Raw genomic sequence first — 25,961 nt, 5'->3', positions numbered from 1 at the left:
GAGGTAGCTCGCAGTCAGAAGGCACTGCAGCAATCAAGGTGAGGCAAGAGCAGATCTGATCTAAGGGAGTAGCACTGGAGATGGAGAGGAAACTGATTCAAGAGATACTGAAAAGGTCAGATGATGAAAACCCAGTGACTGATTGGAGGTCAGGTGGTGAGGCGTGGCTGTTGACTTTGCCTGGGTGTAGTAGAGAAAGAAACCTGTGCAAAGAGAAGATTGGGAGGAAAGATGATAACTCAGTTTTGTCCGTATAGAAATTGCGGGTTCTGAAGCTATGAGTCAGGATAAAGCCATATATATCTAGCCTACATTCAGACATGGAGAAAATGAGAGGAGGACCAGGCAAACCTTGTCTAAACTTACATGAGGAAAGAAAAGCATTTCCAGAGCATTCTCCATCATGGTCTTCCATCTTCTTGGCTGGAATGAATTAGGTCCTAGTGACTTCAGGACTTGGAGGCTGAGGAAAATGGAGAAGGAAATTGTTGTAATTGGCCTATACAAACTGTTGTCCCATTCCTGAGGACAGTGTGCTGCTCCTACATAAAACTGGATTTCCGGTAGCAAGGAAAGGACAAAGACAGGTGAGTTAGATAAACCACAAAGCCTGCTGTTATCATGTAATTACACCAACTAGGGCTGCGGTCTGTGGGGTCATGGAAATAGCCTACTGTCAGATATTTGATCCTGAAGCCTAGAGGTCAGAACCAGGAGATGTCCTACCTCCTAGCCAGCCCAAGTATATGCCCAGGGTCTGACACCAGAGTAGGCCACATGTGATGGGGAATACAAGCCAAGTTTGACAGAAAGCTTCTGGCCTCCATAGACTGTGTTGGAACCCAGGACCCATGCTTAATGTGCATATGGGGACTTGATGGGCTTCCCTGGACAGATTTGGGGAGGCAGAGGACATAAAGGAAGGAAAATGAGGTCAACAGTACGAATTCTTCTTAGATGTGGCTAAAAGAAACCTTTTTTTTTTTTGAAGGTAGAACTTAACTTCATTCATGGTTTCAGAAGACATCTGTAATCGACAGCATAGCTGTATGAATGGCTTCGTAGCTATTTGTGGGAATTGTGAGACAATTGGTCACTTCTTGACATTCAGGAAGCAGACAACTCAGCTGGAATCCGAAGACTCACATCTAGTAACCCACTTCTACCAACTAACGTCCTATGTCCCAAAGCCTCCATAACTTCCAAAATAGTGTCACCAACTGGGAATAAGGTCTTCAAATACATTAGTTTGTTGGAGATACATCACACACACACACACACACACACACACAAATCTTACATTGTATATGGAAGTACTGATGACTGCCATGTGGCTATATAGATTATGTGAAAATTCTCAAGAGCTGAAAAAATTATTCTGATACTTATATAGAAAATTAACTATTGTTTAAACACCCAGAAATAACCTTTACTGAGGATAAACCTTGGTGTCTTTTCTCCATCTTAAACTGGCTTGAGTTGAGTTTCTGTTGCCTGAAAGCAAAATATTCTTGACTCATGAGTGCAAATGAGTCAATCTTTTGGGTTGGGAGAGAGATGTAATGCATGCTAAGAAATCATCCCTAAAGGATGTAATGCTTTCCAGCCTTAGTCTCCTTCTGAGTGTAAATGTCAATAACTCATCCTGTCCCCAGCCTCTCACCTTCATCCCTGCAAAGTCTTAGGTCTCTGTTGCATTTGCTCATCCAGGACAGCAGTCTGATCCCCAAGCCAAGCCAGATGCCTGCAGCTACGCTTTCTGGGAATCAATTTCATGGCTGCTACCTGCCTGCCTTGGGTAGCTCTGCCCAGCTGTCTCAAGGTCCCTCCCAGCATTGTCTGGCTGGTCTTCATTATAGCAGAAATTCCTCAAGAAAGAGTAAAGATGGTATCCTTCATCCATCTTTCCAACTTCCATAATGCCTCGTACAAGGTTCCCCTCAAAGTGTTTGTTGGTTTTAATTCTATTAACTTGAGTAGGAGTATAATTTAGTGGTCAGGAGAATAGCCTCCAGAGTAAGACCTCCCAGGTTCAAGTCCCAGCTTTGCCACTATTAGCTCTAAAACCTTGGGCAAGTGATGTTCGGCATCTTTTAAGGGGACAATAACAGTGCTTTACCACCCTAAAGATCACCTTGAGAGCACAAAACACTTAAATTGATGTGTGACTCACAGATAGCACTAGGTGCTTGCTCTTGTTATTTAGGTTGAGATAGTTAAGGCTGCTCCTGGGGAAAGCAGGACTTGTTTGGCTCATTACTCCACCTTATCCTTTATTTCTTTCTGCTTCTTCAATGGACACCTTCCTTATCCTAAAACCTTACCTTAGTCTCCCACCTTGCTTTGCCATCTATGTCTATTCTACATTGGTCCCTCTTTCCTCTTCATCCTCCAAATCTTTATTTTTTCTTTTTTCTCAAAGTCTGATTATTTATTTGCTCTTCTTAAAAATCTATTTTTGACTGGACACAGACTTAGAAGTAGCAGCCCCTCACCAAGAACAACCTATGTCTCTTGGTAATCTGTTTCTGGCATTTTTTGTTGGCATCCTTCATTCTCTTGGCCAAAAGTTTAGCATATTCTAGGTGAGAGGTGGGACTGTTCCCTCTCATCCTCTTCTCCCCTTCCTTGCAAGGGGATAGCTGTCCTAATAATTAGCACCTTATTTCTCCAGGGCAATATGTCAGTGTCTGTGTTGTAGGACAGGTGGATTAACATGACACAAAATCTTGGATGGTTTGGTCCTGGCCTTCTTACCCTCTATTTAAAGGGCTTTCTGACAACATATTGGTGGACATCATTTTCTTTAGAGAGACTGAAGATTTTAGATTCTACTTGCTCTTGGTCCTGAAACACTGAAGCCCTGTCAATCCAGGAATAGCCTCCTCTCTCTTTTTTACACAATGACCAAGTTAAGAACACTCAGACTGCCATCCAGAATGCATCCTGAACAGACTTCCACTTCCTTCTGCTAGTTCTTTTTGATTTATAACAATAATGCCCCTTACTTGACAGCAGGCTGTTGTGAAGACCCCTTGCATCATGGGAAAACCTTGTTTGTCATTCCCACCACTCACTTGGACCACATAACCCTTCCAATCTTCACCCAGAGTATCAGAGCATCTGTACTACTTTCATGGCCATGCTCTTCTCCTAGAAAGTATGAAGCTTGCATTCCTTGTCCATTTCACCGAGTTTCTGTCAGCCGGATGTTGGGAAGGAGATATTCAGCTTCAGCTAGTCACAACCTACCCCTAGGAAGTGCCAGAAAAATGAGCCTGAATTTTGTTTCTTATAAGGTACTATGAAGGGTACCTACAGGCCACTAATCCCATTCCTTTGGGTATTAGCCTTATGCCCTAACTACCTCCCACATTTGCAAACAATGGAGATTAGATTACATCATGTGAAGTTTGGGACACCATACGAATTCAGTCCTAAACAGTGCTTTCCATTCTGGGAGAAATTGATTTCATCTGTAAAACAACTTTATACTCTAGAGCTTTTAAAAGTGTTTTTGACCTCCATTGTTGGTGGGATTGCAAACTTGTACAACCACTCTGGAAATCAGTCTGGCGGTTCCTTAGAAAGTTGGACATAGTACTACCAGAGGATCCTGCAATACCTGTCCTGGGCATATATCCAGAAGATTTTCCAATTGGTAAGAAGGACACATGCTCCACTATGTTCATAGCATCCTTAGTTATAATAGCCAGAAGCTGGAAAGAACCCAGATGCCCCTCAACAGAGGAATGGATACAGAAAATGTGGTACATTTACACAATGGAGTACTACTCAGCTATTAAAAAGAATGAATTTATGAAATTCCTAGGCAAATGGATGGACCTGGAGGGCATCATCCTGAGTGAGGTAACTCAATCACAAAAAAACTCACATGATATGTACTCACTGATAAGTGGATATTAGCCCAGATACTTAGAATACCCAAGATACAAGACACAATTTGCAAAACACATGAAACTCAAGAAGAACGAAGACCAAAGTGTGGACACTTTGCCCCTTCTTAGAATTGGGAACAAAACACTCATGGAAGGAGTTACAGAGACAAAGTTTGGAGCTGAGACAAAAGGATGGACCATCTAGAGACTGCCTTACTCAGGGATCCATCCCATAATCAGCTCCAAATGCTGACACCATTGTATACACTAGCAAGATTTTGCTGAAAGGACCCTGATATAGCTGTCTCTTGTGAGGCTATGCTGGGGCCTAGCAAACACAGAAGTGGAGGCTCACAGTCAGCTATTGGATGGATCACAGGGCCCCCAATGGAGGAGCTAGAGAAAGTACCCAAGGAGCTAAAGGGATCTGCAACCCTATAGGTGGAACAACAATATGAACTAACCAGTACCCCAGAGCTCTTGACTCTAGCTGCATATGTAGCAGAAGATGGCCTAGTCGGCCATTAGTGGAAAGAGAGGCCCATTGGTCTTGCAAACTTTATATGCCTCAATACAGGGGAATGCCAGGGCCAAGAAGTGGGAGTAGGTGGGTAGGGAGGTGGGGGGAGGGTATGGGGGACTTTTGGGATAACATTGGAAATGTAAATGAAGAAAATACCTAGTTAAAAAAAGTAAAAAAAAAAGTACTTTTGAATAGGTTTTTCTAGTTATCTTTTAAAAAATCTAGTTATCTTTATAATAGCTGTATGAGGCAGGTACAAGAGGGGAGGTGAGTTATGCAATAACCTTTTGTAGTCAAATGACCCCCAAAATTCAATACCTTAATACATCTTTCCCTACTCTCTAACATTCTAGTGCGGACCAGCATACAAGAACTAGACTACAGATCGGACTCCATGATGTTCAACATTTGGATGAAGTCATAGTAGTTTTTTAGGTATTTTCTTCATTTACATTTCCAGTGCTGTCCCAAAAGTCCCCCCATACCCTCCCACCCCACTCCCCTACCCACCCACTCCCACTTCTTGGCCCTGGCGTTCCCCTATACTGAGGTATATAAAGTTTGCACGACCAATGGGCCTCTCTTTCCACTGATGGCTGACTAGGCCATCTTCTGATACATATCATAGTAGGTTCTTTATTTAAGCACTTTGAATCAAGAACCCTAACTCTGGTGGCTGATAAGCTTCATGTATGTGTGTGTGTGTGTGCGGGGGGTGGGGGGAGGCATAATCTAGTATCCTGTACTGGCATTTGCTACTAAAGCTTGTGATGGGTGATACTTACGCCTGTCCTCCTTGCATAAGTAGGGCATAAAGTCTCCTGCCCTGGCTCTCCCATCCTTGCCATCTGTCTTAGTCAGAGTTTGCATTCCTGCACAAAGATCGTAACCAAGAAGCAAGTTGGGGAGGAAAGGATTTATTGAGTGTACACTCTCACATTGCTGTTCATCACCAAAGAAAGTTCAAGCAGGGGCTGATGCAGAGGCCATGGAGGGATGTTCCTAACTGGCTTGCTCAGCTTGCTTTCTTATAGAACCCAAGACTACCAGCCCAGGGATGGTACCACCCACAATGAGCTGGGCACTCCCACCCTTGATCACTAATTGAGAAAATGCCTTGCAGGTGGATCTCATGGGGGCATTTCCTCAAAGGAGGCTCCTTTCTCTGTGATAACTCCAGCCTGTCAAGTTGACACACAAATCTAGCCAGTACACCATCTATCTTAGACTTTGTGGGTTGCCATGACAAAAATACTATATGTAGGTGATGTATGAGGAACAGAAATCTATTCTGCACAATTCTGAAGGCTGGAAATCCAAGACCATGGTGCTGAAAGGTCAGATGCCCTTTGAGGGATAGTTTCATAGACAGCTAGCTTTTTATTGTATCTTCACATGTGAGCGATTTCACTGGGGATCCTCTCATAAGGGCCCCAATTCTATTCACTAGGATGCTGAATTTGTAGGGAAGGAGAACACATTCAGACAACAGCATCTACCATCTTACTGGTGTTGTAACCCCACTCAGCTTGTAACTAAACAGTTATGATTCTCGTTCATTTTCCTTTCCTTTCTTTGGGCCATTGGTGGTGGTGGTGGGGGGGGCTTTTCTTTACCTTCTGGAGATGTCCAACATCTGTCTGGAGCTCTCAGTTCAGCTGTTACCTATGCTATACTGGGGGCTTTGAGAACATCTGAATTGATCCCATACTGTGTAAGAGCTAGGATGAATCCAAAGTTAACTCTGCCTACCCATGCAATGCCCCTATAATTTTCTGCTTTGATTCTTCCATGATGGTGCATGAGCACCACTGAGAGAGAGTGAATAATAGATGAAATACTGTCCCCTTAGCTTTTAGTTTCCTCATTGCCTTCATCCTCTGCGGAGCCAGATCCTAGAACTTCATTGATTCTACTTGTTGACTTCCTTCTCTTGTCTTGTCATCTACTTTTGAAAGAAGCGGTGGGGTTCTTTCTTCTTATTAGAATCCATTCTTCCTCAAATCTGTGAGCCTACTCTCCTGGCATCAGTAATGAAGAGGATACAATTTAAACAGAAAATTCACCAGGAAGCAAGTGTGTGCTAACTCTAGTCCCAGTAAGATATAAGTCCTTATAATGTGTGGTATATCTATTGTCCACCCAGAAGCCTTTTCTGAAGGGGCCTGCCATTGTTCCATCCCAGTCAAATACAACACTCAACCTGAAGATGCTACACTCTACTTGGACTTGAACACCAGGCTCTTTCTTTTCGATGCGAGACACTAAGGTAGCATCTCATGTATACTGCAACTATCAAATGTCCTCTTATTTTAAGCTCCATTTTCCACCATTTCCTTTCTATTTCTTGTATTGCAAAACAATGAAGCTTCCAGATTCCCTTAACACTTTGTCTTCAAGCTTAGCTTGGTCAATGAGAGGCAGTGGTGGAAGGTTACAGAGCAGAATGAATGGAAAAGTCAGGGTCCTTCCATCATCCTCTCAGCCTCGGCATCCTATGGCATCTCCAGCTCCCACAAGGGATTCTTTTCTCTTTCCTTGGCCACTGTTTACTCTGGTTCAAGTTCCAGACCTTGGACCCAACTGTTCCACTCCGTTCTTATGTTCTTGCCCACTCAAGTTGGTAGTAGTTTCTGGCTGCCACCAATCTCTGCATTGTCTCATTCTCTGCTTGACTTTGTCTCTCTTCTATTTTCTGTGTAGTCAATTTGAAAGACTTGGGGAAGTTTCTATTTTCTTGATGGGATTCTAACTGCACATACAAAGAAATCCCACAAAAGAGAAGTATAAAATTCTTTAGGAAATGGTGAGTCTAACATAAATACTTATCTTTTTGAATCCAGAAAGTTCATACACAAAACTCATTCATGGATTTTGGTGTTGGTTTGTTCTGAAGTTTTCCACAGAAGAACAAACACCCTTAGTATCGTGACTTGCCACTGGATGTGACATGCAGGTTACTCTCTGATCCCACGAGTAGAACAGCACCCTGTACAAAAGGCCACAATTAATTTTTATTGCACATACATGTGGAGAGATACCTGCTTGGCCTCCATGTGAGAGCTATAACTCTCTTAAATTGATGTGTCAGCGAACTAAAACTCAATATTTTTTTTCACACAGTATATTTTACAGTCAGAGGCCCTTCCCTAATCGGAATAAAGCAATTTGGCTCCCTGTCATTGCTCACTGAAAACATATGAGCTGGTTGGCATTTCTAGCAGCCCAGATTTATCAGGGTCTCTGATCTAGTGCACGGGAGGTTCAGGGCTGTGGCATGGACAAAAGTGGATTTTTTATGATGGCATTGTGCTGCATCTGTGCATAGCTAGATTTATCCCTTCATTTCAGAAATATTTTTACTGTCTTTAGTCCCGAACCTACTTCAGTTTGAAAAGATTCCACTTCATTTGTGAGAGGCTTTGGAGCCATTATTTCTAGACTTTTGAAGTTGGAATTTCCATCCTATAAAAGGTCTCCATGTTGCCCTCTTTGAATCACGGTATTCTGGGAATTTAAGTTCTATTGTGTTAAGTCTCTGCAGCAATAGAGTGGGCCAAGGACAGGACTTGTGGAGTCTTATTCTTGTGCATCTGTATCAGATCAGAAGAAATACCCACATCAGCGTGACTGCCATGCCCTTAGAAAGTAGCAGATACCATGGCCTGCTGGATACATAGCCTTTTACTATTTCCTTGGGCCCTCCAGCATCATTGTGCTGTACTTCTAACGCCCCACACCTGCTCTCCTCAAAGATCTGCAGGCACTTAGAGCCACCTTGCCCATGTTTGTGGTGAGTGGGAGATTCCTGAAAACTTTTGTTCCCTTGGGATGTCTGTTGCTCAATAACTAAGGGATGCAGGCTTATGAAACCCTGCATTCTTGCCTGGAGTCATGACAGTTTTTGAAGTATAATTGCACCCCTGATCCCTGGAATCAGGCTGAGGCTGGCACTTTCCCTGACATGGAAACCATCTGTAACATCCTTCCCTTCTTAGTCCTGCCTCTCTCGTTCCATTAGAGCCCTCCTCAGCAAGCATTTCCTCAATAACTTTAGTGTGTTGCAATCCCTCTATTGCAGGGTTTTTATTTTCCAAGGAACTTCACCTAAGACAATATCTGAACCGTCCAATCATCTATCAGTTGCTACAACATTCCTTCCAAGGGCATGTCGGGCATCTTTTTAGTAACTCCACAGGTGCGTAACACATTACCAGCACAGATAGAAAGCACACAGTGCAGGATATCCCGTGTACCAGAAAACTCACTGAACATCTGCCACATAGCAGCCTTACAGGACATGTAGACTAGCCTCAATATTGACATGAGGATAATGTTGATGCCTGTCTCATATCCCCTGGAACTCCTGAAGGCCCGCTTGCTCAGTCTTTGGCACACTAACAACTCCTCACATCAAGATCTGCCCATTTCCCCTGATTTCACTCCACAAAGCCACTGGTACAAACCAGAAAGACAGGAAAGCCAGCAAGTGCCCTTTGATGTAAGCCTTGACTGAGTAATAGGAATTTGTGCTTTCCTCAAGTTCTCCAGTGTGCTCATGCTAAGCCATGGCTCATGTGTTTTGGTGCTCAGCCACTCACAAGACTGAGTCCCCATAGCTGTGAGAGGTGATCCTTTCATGAATCTCACCTCCTCTCTTCCCTAACTGAGTCTCTTAACCTCCAAGTCTTGTCTTTGGCTAGTTCCACGAGAATTCAAATGAAGGTCAAAGAGGCTGAAGATTTGATTTTTGTTCCTTTCCCTAGCAACTAAATAGACTTCTTGCCCAAAGATACACTGAGCCCAAGAGGTCCTCAGTGATAGCCTGAGAGTTCAGTTCCTTGAACTTTCAGGACAGGACTCGCTGTGTGGCACGGTGCTCCGTGCATCCATTTGGCTGGGCACACTGTAGTTCGGCTTTCCCCCATATCATTTGGAACTTTGGAACTTCAGAACTTTCCTTAATGTATAAATGCTGTGGCACATTTGCATAAACACACTCTTGCATTTATGTTTCTATCATGCATGCTTTCTTGGCATATCTTTTCTGTGCCCCAAATTGGATTTCTGTGTTAGTTTATGTTGTGTTACTAATGAAGAACCCATCTGAATCTCCTAGTTCTAAAGTCCACACAGCTAGCTTACTGTGCCCACATGCTACCATATTAGGTTTCTTTGAGAGCCTAGCTGAGAGAGTCCTTCAGTTGAGTGTCCCTGCAATTCATAATGTTGTGAAGATTTCACTCCATGACTCATGCAATATATCTCTTATGGAGTCCATCGTTCTGCAGAGCAGAGATGGAGGTAGCAAGCCACAGGACTCTCCTGGCCTAAGGTCACATGGCCTAAGGTTGTATGGCCACAACTTTTCCTCTGTTTCACACAGCTCCTCCTGGATTCTTAACTATGAAAAGACCCCTACCACGCATCAGCTGCCTGGTAGAATTCTCAAATGATTCATTCCAAGAAAAGGTCAGAAGGGCCCCCATCATGCACATGCAAGAGCCCTCTGACCTCTAGGGTAGACACAGTTGAAGGCCACCAGCCCCATAATGAGCTTCTTACCCTTTGTTCATTTCTACCCCAGTGGTATGAGACAGAAGACTTGAGCGCCCCCTAGAGGTCACTGCTTCTGCATCAAGTATGGGGAGATGCTGAAGAATCAAGAAATTATCTTTTGGAGAATACAGTTATGCAGGGGCTATGTCTATTGGTAGTACAAATTACATGCAGCTCAGAACTGAATATCTAAGTATACCATGATTAAAAATGAATTATGAATTTCATGATGTACGCAACAGTTAGAAAACAATTGTCAAGGGTCTCATAAGTAAATACTACTAGAATCTCACTCTTGAATAACAAAACTATGTGATCAGAAGTTGAAAATAAACTACTATAGATGACTGAGTAATAAAGAGAAATATCACACTATTCATCTATGGATTGAGCTCCGTGTGGCCATCTTCATTCTGCCACCATTCTGAGTCAAAGTGAATGAAAAGAGGCAGATGCAGACCACTCTCAGTGGTCATCACAATGCCAAAAAAAGTACCACAGTGTAAGCAGTATAACCACAGAGACAAACCTTGGCTGATCCTGTTATTTTTATTGGATCTCTACTATGCAATAGTCTCTATGGATAGTATAGCTGTAACATGGCTCACTCTGAGTCCAGAAATCTGAACTAAAGTTGTACAGTTTAAACACGAGTTAGCTGACTGGCTTCAAGACATTTTTTTTCAATCTTCCTGAACCAGAAATTCTTGAATGGTGATTCAGAGCTAATATTAATGGCTCTATGATTCACAAGATAGCTATTGAGTAACATTTGCAAGATCACATGGAGCTGAAAATCATGGAGCATTTGTGCTCAGCACAGAATGGGCCTTTTCCACTGAAGGGTAATTACCAATATCTAAAAATGTGAAAATGAGTTTGAGGCTTGAGGAGAGAGGCCTTAGCATAGAATGTAGCTAATTTCAGACATTTCACAGAGGAAACTTAACTTAGCTTGAGCTGCTCTTTTAAGACAAAATATCATATTATGTGTAACCATAGACAGAGAGGTAAAATCTAAATGCAAGATATGGCTGACTGGTTAATAGATAAGTAAAAGCTATACATAGTGTGTAAGACCCACATAGACACAATTTTGCTTCTTTCCTCTTACATCTCAAACATGCACCTAACAGAATAGCTGATTAACAAAGAGTTTTAAAATGAACTAATTTGCTAGTTCTTCCTACTTCTTTTTCCATGTCCCACAGTTGGGAGGGCCACTTCCAAAAGAGAGTCCTCTTCCTATTTCAAAGAGAAATGACAACATCCCAGGCAGAAGTTGGCACCAAAGCTAGGTGGGATCAGTGCTGTTCTTTAGAGTTCTGGGAATGAGGAAAATGAAACAAAACAGGCCACTGAAGGGAGGAAGGGAGGGAGGGAGGGAGGGAGGGAGGGAGGGAGGGAGGGAGGGAGGGAGGGAGAGAGAGAGAGAGAGAGAGAGAGAGAGAGAGAGAGAGAGAGAGAGAGAGGCTCTTTGAATTAGTAGAGAGAAGGATGAGTCTTCAGACATGAGTCCAAAAAATGTTTCGGGTAATATGGAGACTCATGATGTCTTTTTAGGGGACCCTATATGGACATAGAAACCCTGGATCTACCCAGCCCCCAAACTAAACATACTAGTCTGTGTATTTTACTCCCTTGAGGAGCCACTGAGGGTTAGAAGGAGTTGCTAGGAGCATTCCTGGACATTGGGAAGTGTTTAGCACAGGCCTCTCATAGGGCTGGAGACCCAGCTCTCACTTTCTAACAGTGCACTAGAGACCAGAGGAGTTCAAGGTGGGGAAGAGGTGGGAGAGGTGACAGATGCAGACCAAAGGCACTTTACCAAAAATGAGAGAGAAGAAAGTAGTAGTAGAGGCTTGTGCTCAGTGAAGATTTTGCTTTGCCTTTTTAAAATAATGGTAAGAGTCACAGTATATTGTTATGCTGATAGAAGTGATCTAGTGAGGAGAGTGAAATGGGAGAAGCAGGAGAGAGGGGCGTTAACCACGAGGAAAATGAGAAGCAAGGCAAGAGCTGCGTTTTTCACGTGGAATGGTTGACCTCCTTCAGAAGAGCTCCAAGTGTAGTAATTTTGTCAGGAAGACAGGTAGAGCTGGCCAGTATCAATAGGGGCCGTTGGTAAAGGAGCTAAGAGAGGAGGGAACTTCTCTTGCTGTTTTTTCTCTTTTCTTTCTCAGGGAATTAAGAAAGAAGTTAGTGTTTAACACACACACACACACACACACACACACACACACACACACACACACACACGGCTCAGGAAACATCGTGCTATAGGAGTCAGACAGAATCTAAGAGCTTAGGTGCCAGGGAAGAGCAACAGGCAGTGCTGTCTCCTGGGCATGACCTGGGGATGGCACTCATGAACTCAGAGAGGCTTGCAGCTATCTGCACAAGACCACGCACCCCACAATTCCTGCAGAGATGAGGGGAAGGATGTCCAGGCTTCACCCCTTCCCAAGGAAGTCTTCTCACTTGATAACTGCTGGGGAGGTGATTATTTATTTAGTGTTCTCAGTGATGGATTTCTCTCATGGATCATCCCCAAACTCATGCATGTATAGGCAGTGTTAATTGGACTTCATGATATAGCAAAAAATAAATAAACAACAAAAAAGGCACTAAATTGGGAGGGAAGTATATTGGAGTATGAGAAGAGGCATAAGAGTAGGAAACGAGGTGGTAGATACAATCTTATTTCATTGTTTATATGTATGAGATTGTTAAGAATAAAGAAAAAATCATATAAACATAGAAGTTCATCTGCTGAGAAGAAGGAAGAGATGAAATAGCTGGCAGTGGTGGGAAGGTGAAAAACACTATGGAAGCGTCATCTCATAGACAGGGGAAAGTGAATTGTGCCGGGAAATGGGGTAGAATTGCCTGGCTGCACTGATGGACCACTTGAGGTCTGCCGTCATAAATTTCAAGTGAGAACAGTCAGTGATGGTTGAGTGTTTTCCAGAAGCCACTTTTAGCTGCTTTGCAGCTGGGATGGAAGAGGTGGGAGGCTGGAATTAAGCAAGGCTGAGCATGCTTATCAAGGCCAAGCAAAATAACAATAATAATAATAATAATGGAGTTGAGAGAACACAGGAGCGGCCAACAGTGCGCGTGAGGAGTGGTTATGGGAATAGATAGTGTACTCTTGGGTGCAAAAGTGGAGAGGGGAGAAAAGAAGGGCATGGGGGTGTGGTGAAGTGGCAGTACAGTGATTGGACTGGGAGAGCAGAAGTAGACTACATCAGAGCACCTGAAAAAGCTAGATGACAGCAAGTGGGAATGTGTGCGGGAGGAAAATAAGGTTTGCTAATGGAGCAGTTCCTGCTAATGCACCCTTGGCAATGGGAAGCTCAGATGAGTTGGTAAAGACCAGAGGAAGCTCCTCTTTGTCAAAGATGTGAGGCCAGACTGAAGGCTCTTTATATGTATGTTGAAATAGTTAAGAGTTGAGAAAGTTCCAACTGAAAATAAAGACTGATCTTGGGAATCATGTCTTCCGTGACAGATTGTGTGTGTGTGGAGGGGGTGATTAGAAGGTGAAAGATGACTCTGACAAGAAGACTGGCAGTCATGAGAATGTCCTTTCCAGACCCATAACTGTTGGGAATGCAGTTGATTGACAGGACCAGATGCTGTGCCTAGAAATCTATCACTCTTGTATCTACACCCCCACCAGCTGGACGGAGCGCTGCAAGGATCCTAAGGCAGATGTCATAAGAGGAATTGTGGAGCTCTCCTGAGCCACAGCTTTGGCTTGAGGATGCCTCACGAGTTTTGCCTAAAGTTTCTTAGACACGCACTAATGCCTTTTTTCTACACAACCATCTTCATTTTTCCAGAGTTAGACCCACATCATGAGTAGAGAAAAAAAATGTCTGCCTTCTCTAGCCCCTTCACCACCTTTTTATTAGATATTTTCTTTATTTACATTTCAAATGCTACCCTGAAAGTTCCCTATACTCTCCCCCCACCCTGCTCCCCTACCCACCCATTCCCACTTCTTGGCCCTGGTGTTCCCCTGTACTGGGGCATATAGAGTTTGCAAGTCCTAGGGGCCTCTCTTCCCAATGATGGCTGACTAGGCCATCTTCTGATACATATGCAGCTAGAGACACGAGCTCTAGGGGTACTGGTTAGTTCATATTGTTGTTCCACCTATAGGGTTGCAGACCCCTTTAGCTCCTTGGGTACTTTCTCTAGCTCCTCCATTGGGGGCCCTGTGATCCATCCAGTAGCTGACTGTGAGCCTCCACTTCTGTGTTTGCTAGGTCCCAGCATAGCCTCACAAGAGACAGCCATATCAGGGTCCTGTATGCAATGGTGTCAGCCCTGTGATCCATCCTATAGATGACTGTGAGCATCCACTTCTGTATTTGCCAGGCACTGGCATAGCCTCACAAGAGACAGCTCTATCAGGGTCCTTTCACCAAAATCTTGCTGACATATGCAATAGTGTCTGCGTTTGGTGGCTGATTATGGAATGGATCCCTGGGTGGGGTAGTCTCTGGATGGTCCATCGTTTAGTCTTAGCTCCAAACTTTGTCTCTGTAACTCCTTCCATGGGTATTTTGTTCCTTATTCTAAGAAGGAATGAAGTATCCACTTTTTCTCCATAATTTCTGTAGTGAGTTTCTTCAACTTTTGGTCTTGACTTGGTGTCAGTTTCTCAGATAGCCTAAAATAGCACCAAGAGAAGATGGAGAGTGATATATTAGAATAGCTGAGTGCTTTAGAGGCAAGAAAGATGAACAAAGTAGTCTGCAAATTACAAGGAAGAATAAGGACGTCTGTCCTCCCATACTGCATGTGTAAGGCTGCTATGATCTAAATGTCTGTGCCTTCTTCAATTTTATGTGATGAACTCTAACCTCCAATGTGGTGATATTAAGGGGTGAGCCATCAGGAAGTCATTAGATTGGATGCGATTAATGTTCTTATAGCAAGGCCTAAGGAAGTAGGGAGATGGCTTAGTTGGTAAAGCAGTTGCTTTATGAGTAAAGGGGCTTAAAATTGACCCCCAGAACCCATGTTAAGAGAAGATGATGGGGCACCCTTGTAATCTCAAAGATGTAAAATGGGAGGGGTTAAGGCAGACTCCTATTCCTGTGGCTCTATTGGTAGTTAGCTAAGCTTACTTGAAGTCCCAGATAATGAAGAGCATCTGTCTCAAACAAACAGCAGACACTCACACACACACACACACACACACACACACACACACACACACACTGAGTGCCTGAGAGAGCTCAACTATAATTTAGATATGGTTTGCTCCTTCTGAGTTTATATGCTGGAGATTCTTTCCTAAGTAAAGCAGTATGAGGGTCAGCCCCTCATAGAAGGCCATTGGACCATTGTGCGTGTCACTCTCATAAGGGAATTAACATACTTTTTGGTAGAAACTCCCACCTAGATACCATGTTGTAAGTTGTTATAAATGATAAAGTGAGTGCTCCCCCCACCCCCTTTCTGGCTTCCTGTCTCACAATGTGATCTCTCCTTCTTTTATCTGCTTCTTGCCAAGATGCCACTCTCCATGAGACCCTCAAATGTTCATCCAATGAAATGTTTGCCTTTATTATGCAATACCAACAGCTCCTTTCTTTATATTAGGCCTTGGGTATTATGCATTAGCAATGGAAAACTAACAAGAAGAGCTCCGTCCTCTTTTTTATGATGTGAGAACTTAGGTAAAAGGCATAATCTATGAGGAATAAATTTTTATCAGATGGCAAAATCTCCTTATGCCTTGGTCCTGGATTACCCTGTCTGTAGAACTGTGAAGAAATCAATGTCTGTTGTCAATAAGTCATTCCATTTGTGAGATTTTGTTATAGCAGTGACAATGGCATTCCTTTCATTAAAAGAGTCTGATTTCCCTTTCCTTAAATCAGGGTCGACTCATGACGTTTTTTCGCCACCAGAATGTGATAGAAGTGACACAGTGTTAACTCCAGGTAAAGATTTTAAAATTTTGCATCTTCTCTTGCTACCTTGAATCACTACTTGAAGAAGTTCAGGTCACCCAGTTATTAAGGAAAATTACAAAAATGCAGCCACACCAAGATTCCAAGTTCACAGCCAGCACCACGGCTGCGAACATGTTAGTGAGGCTGCCTTGGACTTTACAGCCTATAACCAGCTGATGCAACCATGTGTACAAGTGTAGCCAATCCTACATGGAACAGAGATGAACTATGCCTTTTAAATCCTACTGACAGATAGTTACCTTTCTCTTCTCCCTCCTACCTAAGCCATCGAATGCAGTATAATAGAATGGTATGGTATGGTATGGTATGGTATGGTATGGTATGGTACAGTTGCAGGCAGGCAGCCCTTCATGATTAAATTACAGTCAGTGGATCAGAAGATAAATAGTGCTTGGTACCCATGGTCCAGATCATCACCACAGATGCCTATGAAGAGTCTCTACCTTGTTATCCCAAAACTTAGCTTGATGTCAATGAATGGCTTTGGAACTATGTATTGAAACTGGTACAGCCACAAACTATAAAGAGCTTCATTTTCTGATTTCATATAGAGAAATCTTCCATTCCTTAGAGACACCTGTTTTGGAGCTAGAAATAATCTGCCACGTTTCAGTACTACACATGTTGAGGTGTATTTCCACTAATACAATATTGTAGATGTGGCACAAACAATGCATTTTTAGGCTCCTTACATTGGGACTACAAAAGAGTATTATTGGATTATGACTGTCTACACACCATATGGTAGAAACTTTAAGCTTGAATCAGCAGCTAAATTAAGTAAAACCATCATATCGTTTAAACAGTGCTAGTTCAGGGCTCTATCCTCTGTGTAACTATCCAATCTACAAGCAGAGAAAGGCCAATCCTAGTCTGCAAATGCCCTGACAAAGGCAAAAAAAAAAAATCACATTGTTTTATCCAGTGGAACTTGACATTCTGTCTTTTGTAGGACTCAGGTATTTCCTCCCCGAGTGCCTTTGACATTAGCAAGGCCTGATGTCCATATTAGCTGTGAAGCCTCTGGGTCATTCCTCTTCTAGGCACTTGAGTCAGCTAGTAGGGCTGGAATCCTGCCCAGGACGCTACCATTATTTTTGGATAGCTGCTATTTCCTATCCATTAACCTACAGACCTCTATCCCAAATGTAAAGTCATATGTTTGAAACTATAATGACCCGATTGTCTTTTGCTGTTTTGTATCCCTCTCTAAAACTGTGTCTGTGTCCCCACCTCAATGACTAGCATCTTCACTGATATTAGATATTCATGAAACACCTTTCTAATGCCTAAGCGTTTTATAGACTTCTCAGTCTGAGACTCACCTGAAGAGTTCTGAGAGCATCAGAAGAAGATATTCCATGGGATTATTGGATGGTCTTTCCAGGGTAATTTTCTATCTTCTCCTGTAAGTATTCAATCACTTTCTGTGAGCTCAGTGCTTCGGGGTGTCTCAAGACCATACACTAGAGTGTGCAAATGTCAGTGCTACTGTGCCAGTGCATGGATGATCTTTGCAGCCTTGTCCTGGATTTCTCATTGTCTACATCCATGCCTGTGTACTTGGAGCGGTCATTTCATGCCGTTGCTATTGATGTCCTTATTCATGCATTCCCCCAACAAACCAGATCACTGGAATAGGAGCTATCAGTCCTTACCAATATGTACTGTTATACTGTTTCTTCCATGAAAGACCTGCAGTTCTCCTTTTCAGGCCTCAGATATTTCATTAGCACCGAATGAGCTTTGCTCAGTCCCCATTCACAGGCTTGGGATTTGCTACTCTCTTAGACTACCCAGCCAATGAAGTATCAGAGGCTGTGGACCTCATATTTCTACTTCCACAGTGAGACATGTTTAAGGGTCACTGTAGTTGATTGAATGGGGACTCACTAAAATATGAGTCCACTTGGAAACTGTGATTGTGACCTTATTTGGAAAAAGGGTCATTGCAATTGTAATTGAGTTATAAATGTTGGAGGTGAGATCATCCTGGATCAGAGATGACTGTATTGGCTAGTTTTGTGTCAACTTGACACAGCTGCAGTTATCACAGAGAAAGGAGCTTCAGTTGAGGAAATGCCTCCATGAGATCCAGATGTAAGGCATTTTCTCAATTAGTGATCAAGGGGGAAAGACCCCTTGTGGGTGGGACCATCTCTGGGCTGGTAGTCTTGGGTTCTATAAGAGAGCAGGCTGAGCAAGCCAGGGGAAGCCAGCCAGTAAGGAACATCCCTCCATGGCTTCTGTATCAGCTCCTGCTTTCTGACCTGCTTGAGTTCCAGTCCTGACTTCCTTGGTGATGAACATCAATTTGGAAGTGTAAGCTGAATAAACCCTTTCCTCCCCAACTTGCTTCTTGGTCATGATGTTTGTGCAGGAATAGAAACCCTAAGACAATGGACTTAAATCCAATGGCAACTGTCCTTACAAGAGAAGATAAAATGAAGAAAAGAGACAGAGAAAACAATGTGAAGACATAAGGAGAAATTGAAATGTTATCTGTAAGTCAAGAAACATGCTGTATGACTAGCAACTACCAAGAACCGGAATGGAGTTTTGGAATAGATACTTGATCAGACTTTCCAGAAGGCACAGAGTCTGCCAACAGACAGACTTCGTTCGTTTTAGGTTTCTGACTTCAGACCTTAGGAGAGAATATATTGCTGTTTTAAGGCATTGCTTCTGTGGTAATCTGTTATGGCAGCTTTAGGATACTAATACCTGTGTTATACATGCTTCCTCAGAGGCCTCCTAGAGGTTTGTGCTTGATTTCCTTACAGGGATAACCCACTCATTAACATATCTTTGGTTGTCCTCGTTTTTCAATTTTACTTTTCTTACTTTCTCACTTGAGCAACCTGGGATCTATTTGCTTTTAAAAGAATAAGAAGAAAAGAAAAGAGAAGATGAAATGACATGTACACTGCACGGAATATGTCTATCAACTACTCACAGCATATAGTCCATATTATTAGAATTGATTATCTTCTCTTAAAGACCCATCCTCTAGTTCTGAATTCATTCACTTTCCTCTTTCTCCTGTTTCTCTTTCTTTCTTCTACCATTCCAGGATTCTTCTAGGCAGTGGCTGTTGATTCATCCAGTCCTGGATATATGGGTGAAAGGGGGATTCACCTGTCTTTAAGAAAACCAGACACTGGAGACAGGCAAAGGGTTAGTTCCTAAAAACATTGTCAATTATGCCGTCTCCTTGGGAAACAATAAAATGGACAGCCTTACTCCTCTCTGTGGTACTTATGTTTCCTTCACATACACACACCTTCCAACAGCACCTGAAAACTACATATGGTTCAAAAGCAATCCATGATCTCTGCACTCTGGGCCTTTGAACTTGAACTATTTATCCCACAAGGTCACACAATGATTTCCCCAAACCACGTGTCCTTTACTCTAGGTCTGTTTGACTGTTGGATCCAAGCCATATCCACCACTTATCTGGCCTGCTTCTGTCAGGGTTATGAGTGGGATAAATGTGCTTGTTCCTCTCCATGCTTCTGATGCTGTCTTTGAGCACATTCAAAAGCCATGGAATTTGGGCATCGGGTGCTGACCTTCATCATTTGAGCTACCTGCTCCTCTTTGTAGGAACTCACTGTAGATACTTAAAGTTAACTGTTGTTTCACATGAAAGTGCAGGAAAACACGCAGAGAGACGTGCAAAGTCTGTTCCCCTGTCACCCGCCATCCATTTTCTCACTCAAGAGAGGACATATTGCTTTCACTTCCATGTTGACCCCTTCCCACTTTAATTTAAAAAGTTTCAAGTATCTCATCTACTTGCATACCCTTTTGCTTTCCATATGGCTTCTTGGGTGGAGTGGGAACAACCTGGGTAGGAGAAAAGAGAGAATGTTTAACAGTTAAAGGGAGAAAGCATTGAGAAGATGACTCAATTCAACTGCCTTGCCATACAGAAAAGCTGAGGCTAAGGAAGGGGTGGGGTGACATCTTCTAAACAAATAACAATCACAGAGTAAACCCTAGAAACCAAGAGGAAGCTCCACTCTCTCAGCCACGTGTAGTGTTTCAATGAACAAGCTGGTTGGAGGTTGAAAGCCAGTGCTCTCCCAATAGCTCCAACTGACAGCCCAGGCTGAGACTGTGGTCTGTTGTCTAACTCTGCCTTATTACTTTCTCCTTCCAACTGCGCCTTAAACATCTCTTCTCATCTCTTAACAGAGCCATTATTCAATTCAGTAGGGGGTTTACTTTCCATTGTCTGCAATCCCTCTGTAAAACATGAAGCAGTCAATATATATACATTTTAAAATCCAGCATTAGATAAACCTACCATTGAATTGAACACTTTCCCTTAGAATTGTTCCAAAATGCTTTCACTACTTTTGCCCAGTGTGGAGACAGTAACTCACCCTGGATATTTCATCACCAATATCCCTGTTCACAGTGAGGCCAATGCAGAGGTTTTCTCTCCACCTGAAACAGGGAGGTGGCATCCATTTCTTAAGATGAAATAAATGTTCTTAGTAGCTTGGGCTCCCGGGCAGTAGACAAGCCAAATAAATGCGGAATTGCTCTTTTTTCCTCCAATTCTATGGTTCCAGACAGAATACAATATCTATCCATTGTCTAACACAGCCCATTAGCCACCTGGCTGACAGAAAATAATCTCAAATGGACACTTTGAAGATGGGTCAGCCCACGGCTTTTTTCTCATAAGTTTCAATCTTAATAGAAAACTATACTTAGCATTTATAGAACCTTTTCAGTCAAAAGTCAGGAGCGGGACTGAGTCACAGTCCCTTTTTGCTGAGAGGAAAGGTGGCATGTAGAGCTTCCTATTTATTAGTAATATTAAAATTATTTTTTGAGAACATGGTAAATGTCAACCCAGGTTTCTCTTTCTCTCTTTCTCTCTTTCTCTCTTTCTCTCTCTCTCTCTCTCTCTCTCTCTCTCTCTCTCTCTCTCTCTCTCTCTCTCCTTCCTTCCTTCCTTCCTTCCTTCCTTCCTTCCTTCCTTCTTTTCATTTTTGCAATACCATTCCAACTAAACCCTTGTGGAAATGTCCAGCTGTGTGCTTATGTGGAGCTTCGCTTCACTCACCTGTTAAAGACTGCACAATGATGTGGGATCATGAGGGTTAAAAAAGAGAGCACTCATAAAATAAATGCCAATACAGAATCAGTTATTAAATATGTTTTTCTCTGTTTTGTCTAGGGTATTTTTTAGTAATCAATTCTGCCCAACCCCCAATGCTCAAGGATGCCCCCTAGACAAACTGGAACGGGCAAGCCAATGTTTTTCTCTTGAAGGGAGGACAGTAAATTTTGTTGAATAAATAGCAAGAAGCTTTATGTCACATTCTTCCAGACGACTCGGTTATAGCAGTATCTTTCTATTGAAGGTCATTGGCTCACATAGAAAAATCAATCAAAGGCTCTGACCTGCAATGCAAATTAGAATTCTTTTGGTGGGAGCTATAGGAAAGGTTGAGCTCACATCATCTCAAAAACCAAGCTATTCTATTCCCAGTATGGCCGAGTAAGCTTCTATTGGACTAAGTCTGTCATGGATCATAGCTATTAATTGTGAAGAAAATACAAGTAAATTCTGAAAAGAGTGTGAAAATATGTTCCTCCTATAAGGGAGTCAACCTCAGGAAGCAGAGAAAACACAGTATTATTGTAAGTATTATTGTAGCTTTTAATTGGGGTTGTTAAACTACACTTGATACCATAAGGAATTGCTAAACCTCCTGTGGAAAACCCAGTCTTTCCATTCTAAACATTTTGAAACAAACTGACCACACAACCCCTAGAAAGGAGGAAACAATTCTAAAAGATGTGAACCAGAGAAAAGCATCATTTAATCCCTTGACTATAAATACGTGGAACATCCAAAGAAACCTAATCAGGACAAAAGAACTTGGATAAAAGACAATGCTTGCAGCTTGTAATCAAACAAGTTACTTGCCAATTTGAAAAGAACAACACTCTTTGGAGGAATATAACAGAATTCAGAGTCCCCATACTATAATGTTTAGAATACAATTAAAAATTACTCAATGTATAAAGAACCAGGAAACTAGGAATCGTTCTCAAGCCAAAAGAAGATCAATGAAGACAAAGCCCAAGATAGCTTACAGGTTAGAATTATCAAATAATGATTCAGAGTAGCTGCTATAGCTGTGCTCCATAACTTAAGGGACGTATGCTTAAGGTATATGAAGAGGGGCCATCTCAGCATACCTAATATTTAAAAGGGGATGAAGGCTTAGATCAGTTGGTCCAGTACTTGGCTAGCACACGTAATGTCCGTCAACACTACATAAACTGGGAATGGTGGCACATACCTGTATTTCCAGCACTCAGGAGGTGAAGTCAGGGAGATCCAAAGTTCAAAGCCATTGCCAGCTACATAGGGAGTTTGATGCCAGCCTGGACTGCATGAGATTTCATCTCAAACAATAAATACATACATGATAGATAAGTAGGTAGGTAGATAGGTAGGTAGGTAGGTAGGTAGATGGATGGATGGATAGATAGATAGATAGATAGATAGATAGATAGATAGATAGATAGATAGATAGATAGATAGATAGATAGAGATAGATAGATATAGAGTAGAGCCAAAATGTACAATGTCTGAAACAAAGGTCATTAAAATCCAAAGAACTTCATAAAATAACCATGCCCTAGTGTATTTGTTTTAAGGTCAAGGAAGAGTGAAAAACCAGAAAACAAACCAAACCAAAACCAAAACCAAAACAACAACAAAACAGACATAGAGAGAACTGAAGCCAGAAGAAAACCTGGAGTGAGTTGACAACAGTTAGCCTCAAAACAGGCACCCAGAGACTTGAAAGAATGTAGGAGAAGATAGAGAAGGGATAGATTGAAAGCAAGTGAGGGAGCTGGGAGAAGAGAGACTGTTGAGGAAACAGTCATAACATCTCTAAGTTCATAAACTACTTTTGTTGAGGGTACAGTTCATTTAGCAGAAGCTGAAGACACTTATGAAAACCTTGCCTAAGTGGCTCCCGATCACCTTTTTACCATGTTTCCCTAAGAAACTGCTAACCAGTCTTTAGAGACAGCATTCATGATGATTTTGTTGAGCATTTGGCTTCAGTGGTGAGACATTATACTGCAGTCCCTTGGACAGAAGTTAGGTTCTCAATCTTCACAGGACAGAAGCCAGTGAGCTCCAAGGTGACTTCTAGCACTCATGATGAATTCCACTGCAAACCTGTATACGGGTTGTGCTTTTACACTTTAAATTTCTTAGGATGTTCTGGTAAATAGAAAACCCATGTGTGTGTGTGTGTGTGTGTGTGTGTGTGTGTGTGTGTGTGTGTGTGTGTGTGTGGTGTGTCTGTGTGTGTGTGTATGGTATACACATTTTATATACATATATTAATATTATGTATATATGTTTGTATGTATGCATGTTTGTATGTATATATGTATTAGTGAAGAGTTCCAGCAAGAGATCATTTTCTTTAGGAGAGGGAAGTCTTCTCAGAAAGGAAGGTTGTTTTCCTGGAACTGGAGACAAGTTGGGAACTAACTACAAGATCCCAAGCTCAGTCAGACACTATTAAGCTATAGCTCTTAGATCACACATATGCATGAAAACCAACCAAGCAGTTTCTCATGCTCCTATCGTTGCTGCTCAGAATCAGATTAATCATTACATGTACATTGTTTTGTCCAATGATAAAACTTAGTCTGTGAATATCAGAGATGGGGAAGCTAATGAAAACTTTAGCGTTACATGTGAACAAAGAGAAAGCGAGTTTGGCCTACACTGAATCGCTGTTCTGCCTTTTCTCAGAGTCATGACTGTAGGAAAGGTTTCCTGATGCAAGAAAACAGCCTTAATACCCAAGATATTTGTGCACAAAGCAGTCAGAGAACAGCAAACAATGCATGCTTCTTGCAGCAAACAATGCATGCTTCTTGCACAGGATGTCCTAAATGAGTTTGCGCTATGCTTTGTTTTTCAACGGAAGCAGTTCAACGTTTCATAGGAATTTATCATTTTCATTAATAACGATTAGAAGTTATGGGGCACATGAGTTTGTGGAATATAGTCAAGATGGTGACTTTTTTGATGTAACAAAGCCCCTTTTCTGTAAGAGACCAGTAAACAAAATCTTAATTACAACCTGAAGTTTGTTCTAAGCTGTGTAGGTATGAAAATAAATCCAACATCACCTCTATTGTTAAACAGGTTTCTCTGAAGCCGTTCTCTACCATCAAAAGATAACACCCTGGGCAATGCATGATCTGTGTGCCGTGTCAACTTGCTTTTCTAGGACTCACTTGAGACTGAGCAGTTTAATCTTGTTTATTTTTTTATTTATTTTTTGAGTGTGTGTTTGCACATGCATGAACATGGATGTATGTGTGCACATGTGCATATGAGTGTGGAGACCAGGGTATTTCTAGGTATCAAGCTCCATCTTGTTTTCTGAGACAGGGTCTGTCACTGAACATGGAACTTGCCAATTCCGCTAGACTGACTGACAAGCAAGGTCCTGGGAGACACCAATCTCCCCCTCACTACAAATTAGGGGTATTAGTTGCCACACCCTAACTTTTTACATGGATAGTCACCCTCCTATTTATACATATGTATCTACTACCCTGATTTTTAGAACATTTAGAAAACAATTTAATGAAGAAACCTAGATGACAAACAGCACCACCATCATGATGACCAGCCCTTTGTTAGCTCCATTCCCAGACTTGTAAACGTCCTCCTTGTTCTAGATTCTAGAATCTTGTTCTAAGGAGCTGATCTCATGTTCTTGTCTCCATGGATAAGATGAATGGTTTCTCTATAAATGCTATCATTAGACTCTTGCTGTTTATTGAAGGCAGTGGCCCTCAAACCATCCTTAGATGACATCATCAGTATTGTTAGGGTACCTGTCAAAAATACAAAGCTGGGGTCTTTTATTTCAGATCTACTGGGTCAGAAATTCTCAGAACATAACCACATTTGTTTCAATAAACTCTTCCTGTGATTTTCATACTGAGTTAAGTGTGAGAGCCACTCAAGGAACTCCATTGAGCCTCCATTCCTGGCAACAAATCCATTCATGCAAGGCTGAGGATTTCAATACAATGAGATGTTATGAGACAGTAAGTAATGAGTTCCCTCATGGCTTAGGTTGGGGTAGGGAGTATCTGTAAAATACAGCTTACAAGACAAATCTTATGTATCCCCTTCTTTTATAAAGAGTTCTACGGGTACATAGCCATGCCCAGATGGTTAAAATATTGTCTATAGCTAGTTTTTGCTGCAATCACAGAGTAGCTTTGATAAAGACTGTGACTTTAGACTCAAATCTACAAAGCAGTCAGTATCTATTCTCTGACTATAGAAGAAGTTTGCTACCATCTGGCCTAGACTACTTGCATGATGGACGGACATTATAATGGGAGGTTGTAACCAGAGATCAGGTGATAACATCTAGCATCCCCAAGACTGATACTGGAAGACACTTCTTGGGGATCATTGGAAGCTGATCCATAATAAATTTTCATAAAATCACTCACTGATGACTAGATCTAGGTATCTCAAATTTAAGAACACATTTGAAAGTTTAATGTCTGACTGCCTTTCCTTTCCGATTTGGAAGTGCAAGTCTTAGGTGGTACTCATGGGCGTGCTGATGTGCACCATGCTCAGGGACACTTTAATTCAAGTTGTTCCTGACAATTCTCTAAGGACACATTGGCTGGAGGTGAAGAGTAGTCAGCAGGGAATACCATGCAAGTGACCTGCCCTGAAACTATGAGTTGCTCTCTGAAGACCCTGCCTTTTCCTATCTCAGGGATCAGAATGACAGAATTGTTTCTTGGACCTCTCTTTTCTTGGACTTCTTGCCTTGTTTCTGATCACTCAAATCTACAAAGGAGACGGCAGGTGGAATCTTATGTGATTGGGGCTTTGCTTTAAATTCCTGTTCTCTATATCAGGACTCA

The sequence above is a fragment of the Mus musculus genome, chromosome X, assembly GCF_000001635.26.
Source record: "Mus musculus strain C57BL/6J chromosome X, GRCm38.p6 C57BL/6J".
Lineage (NCBI taxonomy): Eukaryota > Metazoa > Chordata > Mammalia > Rodentia > Muridae > Mus > Mus musculus.
The sequence above is the reverse complement of the archived record's forward strand: the minus strand, read 5'-3'. Positions refer to the sequence as shown.